The sequence below is a fragment of the Lipotes vexillifer genome, unplaced genomic scaffold (assembly GCF_000442215.2).
Source record: "Lipotes vexillifer unplaced genomic scaffold, Lipotes_vexillifer_v1.1 scaffold71, whole genome shotgun sequence".
Taxonomy (NCBI): domain Eukaryota; kingdom Metazoa; phylum Chordata; class Mammalia; order Artiodactyla; family Lipotidae; genus Lipotes; species Lipotes vexillifer.
In genome coordinates, this window is record NW_006793703.1 from 7,919,012 (window position 1) to 7,927,509 (window position 8,498).

Here is an 8,498-nt window from a genome sequence, read left to right on the forward strand (position 1 = left end):
CTCCCCCCGCAAACAATCTCAGTGAAACAGCAAACGGGGTGATGATAAGAATGCTCAGATTTTATTTATTTAGCCCAAGCGCTCACCCAAACACTCCACCACGTCTGTCATAAAAACCAAGCAAAATGCCAGACCTGTTATACAAGCAGCGGCAGTAGTTGAAGGTGGGGAGGGACAGTGGGAGCAGGCGGGCGCACTGGGTCTGAGAGTCGGGGAGTGGGGTCAGAGCGGCACAGGGGTGGGGGGTGCGCTGGGGGCCACCGCCTAAAGACCCCTCCCAAGAGGCAGACCTGACCTGAGGGGAGCTCTCTGCCTTCTCCTCAGACCTCGATGGAGAGGCAGCCGGCAGAGGGGGTGGGTCTCCCCTTGGACTGCGGGGCAGTGCCAGGCTGGGGCTCGAGGGGCCGGGCAGATTCTAAGGCAGATACCTGAGGGGGGTCGGCGTCGGTGGGAGGCTGAGACGAGGGGGCAGAGGCCAGACCAGGGGGCCATGAGGTGGCATCCGGGCTGGGAACAACGGAGGGACAGAAGCCAAACGCTACGTTCTCCAGACAGGTGGCTCCTGAGCAGTTCTGGCCTCACGTAGGCAGGTCCCTGGTCAGTCACGGCAATGGCAAGCACAAGGAAATAGAGAAAGCGACCTTAGCCATTCTGCACTTTCTCTCACTCCCCTGCCCCACTGCCTAGGCTTCCGGGACCCGGTGCCCTCCCGGGTGTAAGACCCCCGTGCACGTGGGGTGTGGCCGCGGGCTCTGCTTCTGCACAGGTGCGCTGGGACCTGCTTGGGGGCCCTGGCGGGGTACGCAGTGAGCTCCTGATAAGATTGGCTCACAGGCCAGGAGGGATCAGTGCAGCATCCACAGGCTCTGCCCTAGGGGCAGTTCTCAGGCCACTGGCTCCCTCCCCTGACCCCTCCCCCTTCTCCAGGACATGCTGACTCCCAACTCCAAGAGCTGACTTTGACGTGTCCCCAAGCTACAGGGAAGTCCAGAAACCGGTATGCAGTTGGGGCTAGGCCTAAAATCTTTGTGCACGGGCCAGAGTGCAGGAAACCTCAGAACCCTGGGCTGTCCACTGGAGTGTACGTTGGAGGTGCCGGTGTGTGATTCTGCGGCCAAGGTTGTGCCCATCATCGAAGGTGGCAGACGGATGTACTAAAATGTTTACTGTCAGAGGGACATGAGTGCCTGTAATATCAAGCTAAGATGTCCCTGCAGCTCTTCTTGCTGCAGACTTGGTGCAGAGGGTAGCCCTCTACCCACTGGGTCTAGATTTGTCCATCTGTCCATACAGATGGGCAAGGGAACTATCATGGGGCTAGGTCTCTCCAGGAGCCCAGAAGCCATGGGTTGGTGTCCTGCTCTGCCGTGGTGAGCTCTGTGACCTCAATCATAGAATCTCTCTGAGAATCAGCCTGCTTGCCTGTAAAAATGCAGATAACAATCCTGCTGCAGGATTTATTCTGTAGGGTTGTTGTTAGGATTAAAGAAGATAAAGAACATTAAACATTCTATATACCGAACAGTGTCTTATGAATGACTGAGAGTCATTTGCTTTATCATCTTTGCTCGGGAAGGAGTGTTTGAAATTGAACACATCCAGGAAATAACTTTCAGATGTCAGAGCTGTCTTGTCTCTGGGCCCTGAATCTCGTGGTGGAAGGAGCACAGGCCTTGGAGCCAGATACCTCTGGATTCAAACTCTGCTAATTACTCGTTGAGTGATCTCGTACAGTTGAGGTCCCCCTCTCTGAGCCTCAGTTTCCCATCTACGAAATGAGCAGTCATACCCACTTGACCTTCAGCAAGGAACTCACCCTCTCTGGGCTTTAGTAACTGTCTGTAAAAGAACAACAACAGCTAACGTGCAGGCCTATTACGGGACTCAGGTGAGGCAGGTGTGGCAGGTGCCTGGCCCGTGGCAAATGCACAGTAATAGCCTCTACACTGCACCGAGTTAACACTGTCCCTTGACCTGGCTGTCTTCCGCCTCTTACTTGCAGAGCCTCAGAGGAAGAGGCTAAATCACACCGTGTTCTTCTCTCTCCCCGTCTGAGAACCTGGCACAGAGAATACGTTGAACTGTGTTTTACGGAGAGCGATCTGTACCAAGGAAATTGCAAGCTATTGGTTTGGCCAAAAAGTTCGCTCGGGTTCTTCCATAACACCTTACAGGAAACCCAAACGAACTTTTTGGCCAACCCAATATTTGGTGGGTGCCTGTCCTTTCCTAGGCCCCAAAGGCTAAGGGAGGGCTCAGTGTGCAAGGGAGGGGCCCAGAGGTGACAGAGGAACAAGGGAAGGTGGCAGGGGATCACGTGTACGTGGGTGGTGTACATCAATCCCCAGCCACACACAGAGAGAATGGCTTCTGCCCCTGAAAGGGTAATGGGTCTGCGGAAGTGGGGCAGGGACCAGCAGTTGGGGTGAAGGGAGGGTGCGGCCTGCGCGCAGCAGAGGCCCCGTGCCTGCAGTCACTCTCTCCATCCCAGCTGCTGGTCCTGAGCCCCCACTCCCGGCTGGCCTGGGACTCCGGGGTGGGGTGGGGCGTGATCACTGACGGAAGCCCGAAGCCATAGTGCCTGAGAGCCGTCCCCTTCTTGCCTACCAGGTTACTCGCAGAGGGAGAGAGGAGATGAAAAGTGGAGGCTTCCGGAAAAAAGAGGAACAATTGGCAGCTGTTTCCTCTAGATCTGTGAGGCTGGGGCGAGCTGGGGCCTGAGAATCCCTGGGAGAAGAGACTAGCCAGCCATGTGGGGTAACATGCTCTGACCCAGGGGCAGGAGACAGTCTCCAAGGCCTGGGTCAGAGGTCAGTGACCTTCATGGAGCCAGAGTCTGATATATCTGTCTGTCTCCCTTACCTTCTTATCTCTGGATCTGAAGGCCTGGCCCGGAGAGAGAAAGTGGGAGAAGGCAAAGGTATTGCGATGACAACTCTTTCCGTCACTGAAAGGCTGGCAGCTCGCGTGCTTGCCTGTGTGTGCCGCTGTTTGATGATCACAATCACAGCAGGTAGACAAGTGAGAAGTCATCAGCTAATGCCATCGCACAGCAGGAAGCGGACACTGGGTTTTGACCTGTACCCATCACCCCCGAAGGGCCCTGGCTGTCCAGTGGGGCTGCTCCTGGGGATGAAAAAGTTGGCAAAGGGCAGCGGAGTGGCCCTCACGTTAGCCCAGCCCCCAAGGCAGCCCCTGGCCAATGAATTCGGAAGTGGTGGCAGCGGGGAGGGTGGCAGCGATGGCGTCTGCTGGAAACTTGTGCCAGCCCCGCTCAGTCGACTCCACAGCTTGATCGGGAAGGAGTCCGGCAAGCAACCAGCCGAAGGAAGCAAAGCAAACCACTGGCACCTGTGCTCACGCAGCAGACCCCTCCCACAGATGCCTGCTACCGCACAGGTGAGTGGGGACCCCCTGGTTGCAGCCTGGCCTGGCACAGTCCCCGCTCCGGCCCCGTGGCCATAACTGCCACTTCCTCAATGCCACGAACGACAAAGAAGCAATGCAGGCGATGGGAAACAGGTATGTCCAGTCCCACCCAGGTGGCTCCCGCCTGGCTGCCCTCCCAGGGCGGAGAGAGGGGCCCTTTGATCCAACCTCCCTGTCGGTGTGACACCACTCTGTGTGTCAAAGTGGTTTCTTTCCTGGCATATTTCTCATTTTTTTCTCATTAGCCTTAAGAAACAGGTGGGCCCAACCCAGAGAAGTCAGTGATCCTGGCTCCTACGTCAAAGTCAGGGCAGTATCTCCGTTTTCATCGAGTGATCTCGGCTGCTGGGGGGGCCTTGCCAGCCCCCATGTGCCATCCCGTCTGTGCTCTCGGGGCCCACAGAGGCTCCCGGCCTCCACTCAGCCTGTCTCCCTCCCTCAGCTGCAGCGCCCCAGACCTCAGCTGGCCTTTCTCCAGCCAGCACCAGGGGGGGACACTGGCCCTGCCCTTCCTTCCCTTGGCTGCAGGCAGAGCTTTTCTCCAGAGGCTATACCACCACTGTCACCAGAACTCAGAACCTTGTCAATCAAACACTTTGCAAGTATCTGGGAGGTGACACATTTTTAAAGTCCAGAGATAACTGTAAGAACACAACCTCTCATCAGCTCCGTGCCTCTGGCTGGTGAGGTGCATAGAAACCAGAATGTTCTGCTTCTCTATTCTGAAGAAACCAGGGAAGGGGGAGACAGGGGAGAATGGTAAGCGTTGGGGGTACCTGAAGACTTCCAGACGCAGGAACCGCAGTATTTCTGTTACTCTGTTTGCGTGTCCCAGTCTCTGCAGCCCCATCAGTGAGCGTGGCAGCCACCCTGTAGACACTGGGACAAAAACATCTATCAGCTTAACACTTCAGCGCCCAGTTCACTTACTGCATCTGTCGTGCTGCACAGCGATGCCTGGGTGTCTTTTTTTTCATTTCTCACTTGGGCTCCCGCGGGCAGATGTAGAATCTTGTAGGCTGCCTTGAGTGCTTCTTTCAGCGGGTACCACGTGCCGGCCGGTTTCGTGAGCTTTGCTGCTGGGATCCTTCCCTCTTTTTTCCCTTCTTCATAATATTCCACAAGCTCTCCTTTCCCCCTACTCGCTTTCTCTTTTTCTCTGTCTCTCTTTCTGTCTCTTGCACACACAGAAGTATATATAAGCTGAGAAAATTTCCCAACGATTACTGATGTTTGCATTGTTTTTTATCCTTTGCAATGTGTTTCCACCCCTATTATGTCTGTAATTATTACAACCCTACACAAAGGCTGGTAATTTTTTTTAACCACCTTTGACAAATGGAAAAAAATCTGAACTATGTCCAGTAGGAGAATTAGAATAAAAACAGGTCAATCATTCACAGATTCGGTTAATGAATATTTATTACCCACTGCATTGTACCAGGAATCACGCCAAACAATGGGAACACAAAGACGACTAAGATGGGCATCACATTCTCCTTTGTGGAGCTTACAGTCTGTTAAGGAAAACAGACATTTAAACAAGTAAGTACAATGAAGTGCAGGGTGTATAATAAGAAGAAATTATGGGTGGCCTGGAAACAGAAGAGGCAGACTCCAACCTAGCCTATGGGTCAGGGCCCCCCACCCCCCAAAACACACACAAACACAATATACGATTGTTAAGCTGAGACTAATAGGATAGGATGAATAGAAGTTACAAAGATGGAAGGGAGGATGGTGCAGAGAGGAAGAAAGGTCCAGAAACTGTGAAGGCCAAAAGGGAGGAAAATAGAGGAGGAATGAAAAATTCATCTTGGTGAAACAGAAGGCCAGGAGAGGTTGCCAGATGTCAGTTCATGGAAGGGCTTCCAGTAGATCACAGGTTGAGGCAGGAGTTGCATCTTACAAAGGTCAATGTGGCTCTAGTGTGACTGATAGATTGGAGAAAACCAAGACTGCACGTAGACAGCACAGAGAGGAACCCACTCCTGGACTTAAGGTGGGACATGATGGGGGCCCGTTTTGGAAGAATAGCAATAGGGTCTGGAGAGGTAGAGACAAATGAAACAGTCTTCAAAGCATATTAAACGAAAAAAGCAAGGAGTGTTTTTCTAATACATTGTACTATATTATATGTGTTTTTAGAGGAATATATACATAGGTATGCTCAGATATGCATAGAGTATTTTTGGAAGGATAGATAACAAACTTTTGTTTGTGAGAGTTCCTGGCGAGAATACATGAGGGGCTGGAACAGAGGTAGGAATGCTTTTTTCTCTGTATATCTTGTGTGCTTTTTGAATTTTGTACCATGTGGTGTATCATCCACTCAAAAGTTATCCTTTTTCAAGGGAGATGTTTTATAGAATCTATGAGACTTGAGATTAACTGCATATGAGAGTTGAGACAGGTGTGTTGAGGATGACACCTAAGATTTGAGCTTAGGCAATTTTGCCTACTTATTTGGTTGGGAACACTGGTGGAGGACCGGGTTTGGTGAGGAAGAAAAGCTGCTCAGTTTGGGACATGCTGAGTTCCAGGTGTCTGCAAAATATCCAGGTAGAGTTGTCTAATAGATAGGCATCCAAGCTGTTCATGCCTGGAGCTCAGGAGACATCTAAAGTGAAGGTAAGAAGTCGGGAATCATGAATGTGTGTGTGTCAATACCATCTACGGAGGCAGCTGGAGGCAGCTGGAACTTCCCAGGTGGTGAGGAAAACAGAGAGCCTTGTGGACCAAAAATATTTAAGGGATGGATAGGAGAGAAGCAGGCAAAGTAGGAGGCGTACGTGGCACTAGGCATGTGCTGAGAAGGGGTGAGTGGTCCACTAGCATCTGAACGCTACAGAGTTTGCGCAAGACTTGGAGTGCTCAGTGGGGTTAGCTACAGGTAGACTACCTTGATGAGATTGCTATCACTAGCGGGAGAGGCAAGGTCAGATCACAATGGGGTGAGGACTCAGTGTGAGGTCAGCAGACAATAGACTCTTCTCTTAAGAAGTTTGGCCCCGAAGAGGGAGTAAAAAGATAGGGCAGGACCTGAAACGAGAAATGGGAGTTGAGGGAGGGCGATTACAATGTCTTTGCAGGTGGGAAAGAGCAGAGCATGGTTATTTGCTGACTAGCATCGCTAGGGGAGCGAGAGAGAGAGGCTGAAGACACAAGAATGAGAGGAGTTACAGGACACAGTGAGAGACAGAGCTGCCTGAAGACACAGAAAGAAACCTGCATCTGGAACACAGATGGGAGTTTAGCTTTATACAGGAGGAGAGGTTCCACCGTGAAAGAAGATCAGAGGAATCATGCTGAGCGCGCTTAGAAAGCATGCAAGCTGTGCGCGCGCGTGCACGCACGCGCATGTGTGCGCGTGTGCGATCCCTCACCGTTCTGCACTCATTTGTGCCTTGCAGGAGTGTCTGGATGAACCTGTCTGTGGTGTTGCAAATCCCACTTACCTTTTTTGCTGTTCCAGACCACAGTCCTCTTAAGAGTTGTTATGGCATTGTGGTCAGGGTGATGATAGGGCTGGGACGAGAAGGGCCGGAGGCCAAAGCGAGGCTGTAATGGGTACCCTGGACACCTAGTTTCCAATTTCCTTCCTGGAAAGGGTTGGCCCGGGCTCTATTATTGCTGTCTACCCCGCAGTTCAGCACAGGGGCAAACGGAGATGGGGGTGGAGGATGGCTGTTGCAGGAAACATGGTTGGGAGCCTGTTACCTCCACAGGCAAGGACGAAGAGCTGCTAACAGACAACCAGAGGCACAGGCCGGGGATGGTCTCATAAAACAAATGATGGGGCCATCCAAACATAGAAAGGAATAATTTACCTCACATATTTAAAAACACACCAGGATGCAAATGAGATACAAACACTTCAGACTCCAAGTCTCAAAAAACAAGGAAAAGACAACCCAAAAATAACAACCAAAAAAACCCCGAAACAATTCAAAAATGGGCAAAGGACTTGAATAGACATTTCTCCAAGAAAGAAGATACGCAAATGGCCAATAGGCACAGGAGAAGATGTTCAATGTTGTTAGTCGTCAGGGAAATGCAAATTAAAACCACAATGAGATACCACTTCCTAACCAAAAGGATGGCTATTATCAAAGAAACAGAAAGTAACGTTTTGGTGAAGATGTGGAGAAACCGGAAGCCTCTGCCTTGCCTGAGGAAACATACAACAGTACAACTGCTGTGGGAAACAGTATGGCGGTTCCTCAAAAAAACTAAACGTAGACTTGCCATGAGATCTAGCCATCTGCTTCTAGTCATATACCCAAAGAAACTGAAAGCAGGAACTTGAACAGATAATTGTACACCAATGTTCACAGCAGCATTACAACAGCCAAAGGTGGAAGCAACCCAATCGTCCATCAGTGGATGAATGGACAAACACAACGTGGAATATACATACAATGAAATGTTATTTGACCTTTAAAAGGAATGAAATTCTGACTCATGCTACAGCATGGATGAATCTTGAAAACACTGTGCTACATCAAATAAGCCAGGCACAGTAGGACTAATACTGGATGATTCCACTTATATAAGGTAACTAGAGTAGTTAAATTCATAGACAGAAAGTAGAATACTGGTTATCAGGGACCATGGGGAGGGGCTAATGGGGTGTTAATGTTTAATGGGTACAAGGGTTTCAGTTTAAAAAATTCCCTGGATGAACAGTGGTGACGGTTGCCCAACAATGTGAATGTACTTAATGCCACTGAATGGTACACCTAAAAATAGTTAAAATAGTAAATTTTATGTTATGTATATCACAGTGCATTTTTTTTTAAAATAAAGGAAGGATAAAGAACCTTTTTTCTTGCAGTTTTCTGGTTGGGGTTTGGTTGGTAGGTGGGGAGAGAGTCCTACGGGGTACAAGAAGAGGCGAGAGGCTACAACCTCAATGCCATGGCTGGCTCTTCCCACATGAAGCCCTGTGGAACCAGGGAGGATTCACAGCTTACAATCTAGGGCCTCATGGGGTGGAAAGGGAGATGACCCAGTCATTGGCCTAGCATCCCTACCTCATGTCTTTAGTTGCCAAGTCTAACTCTGCT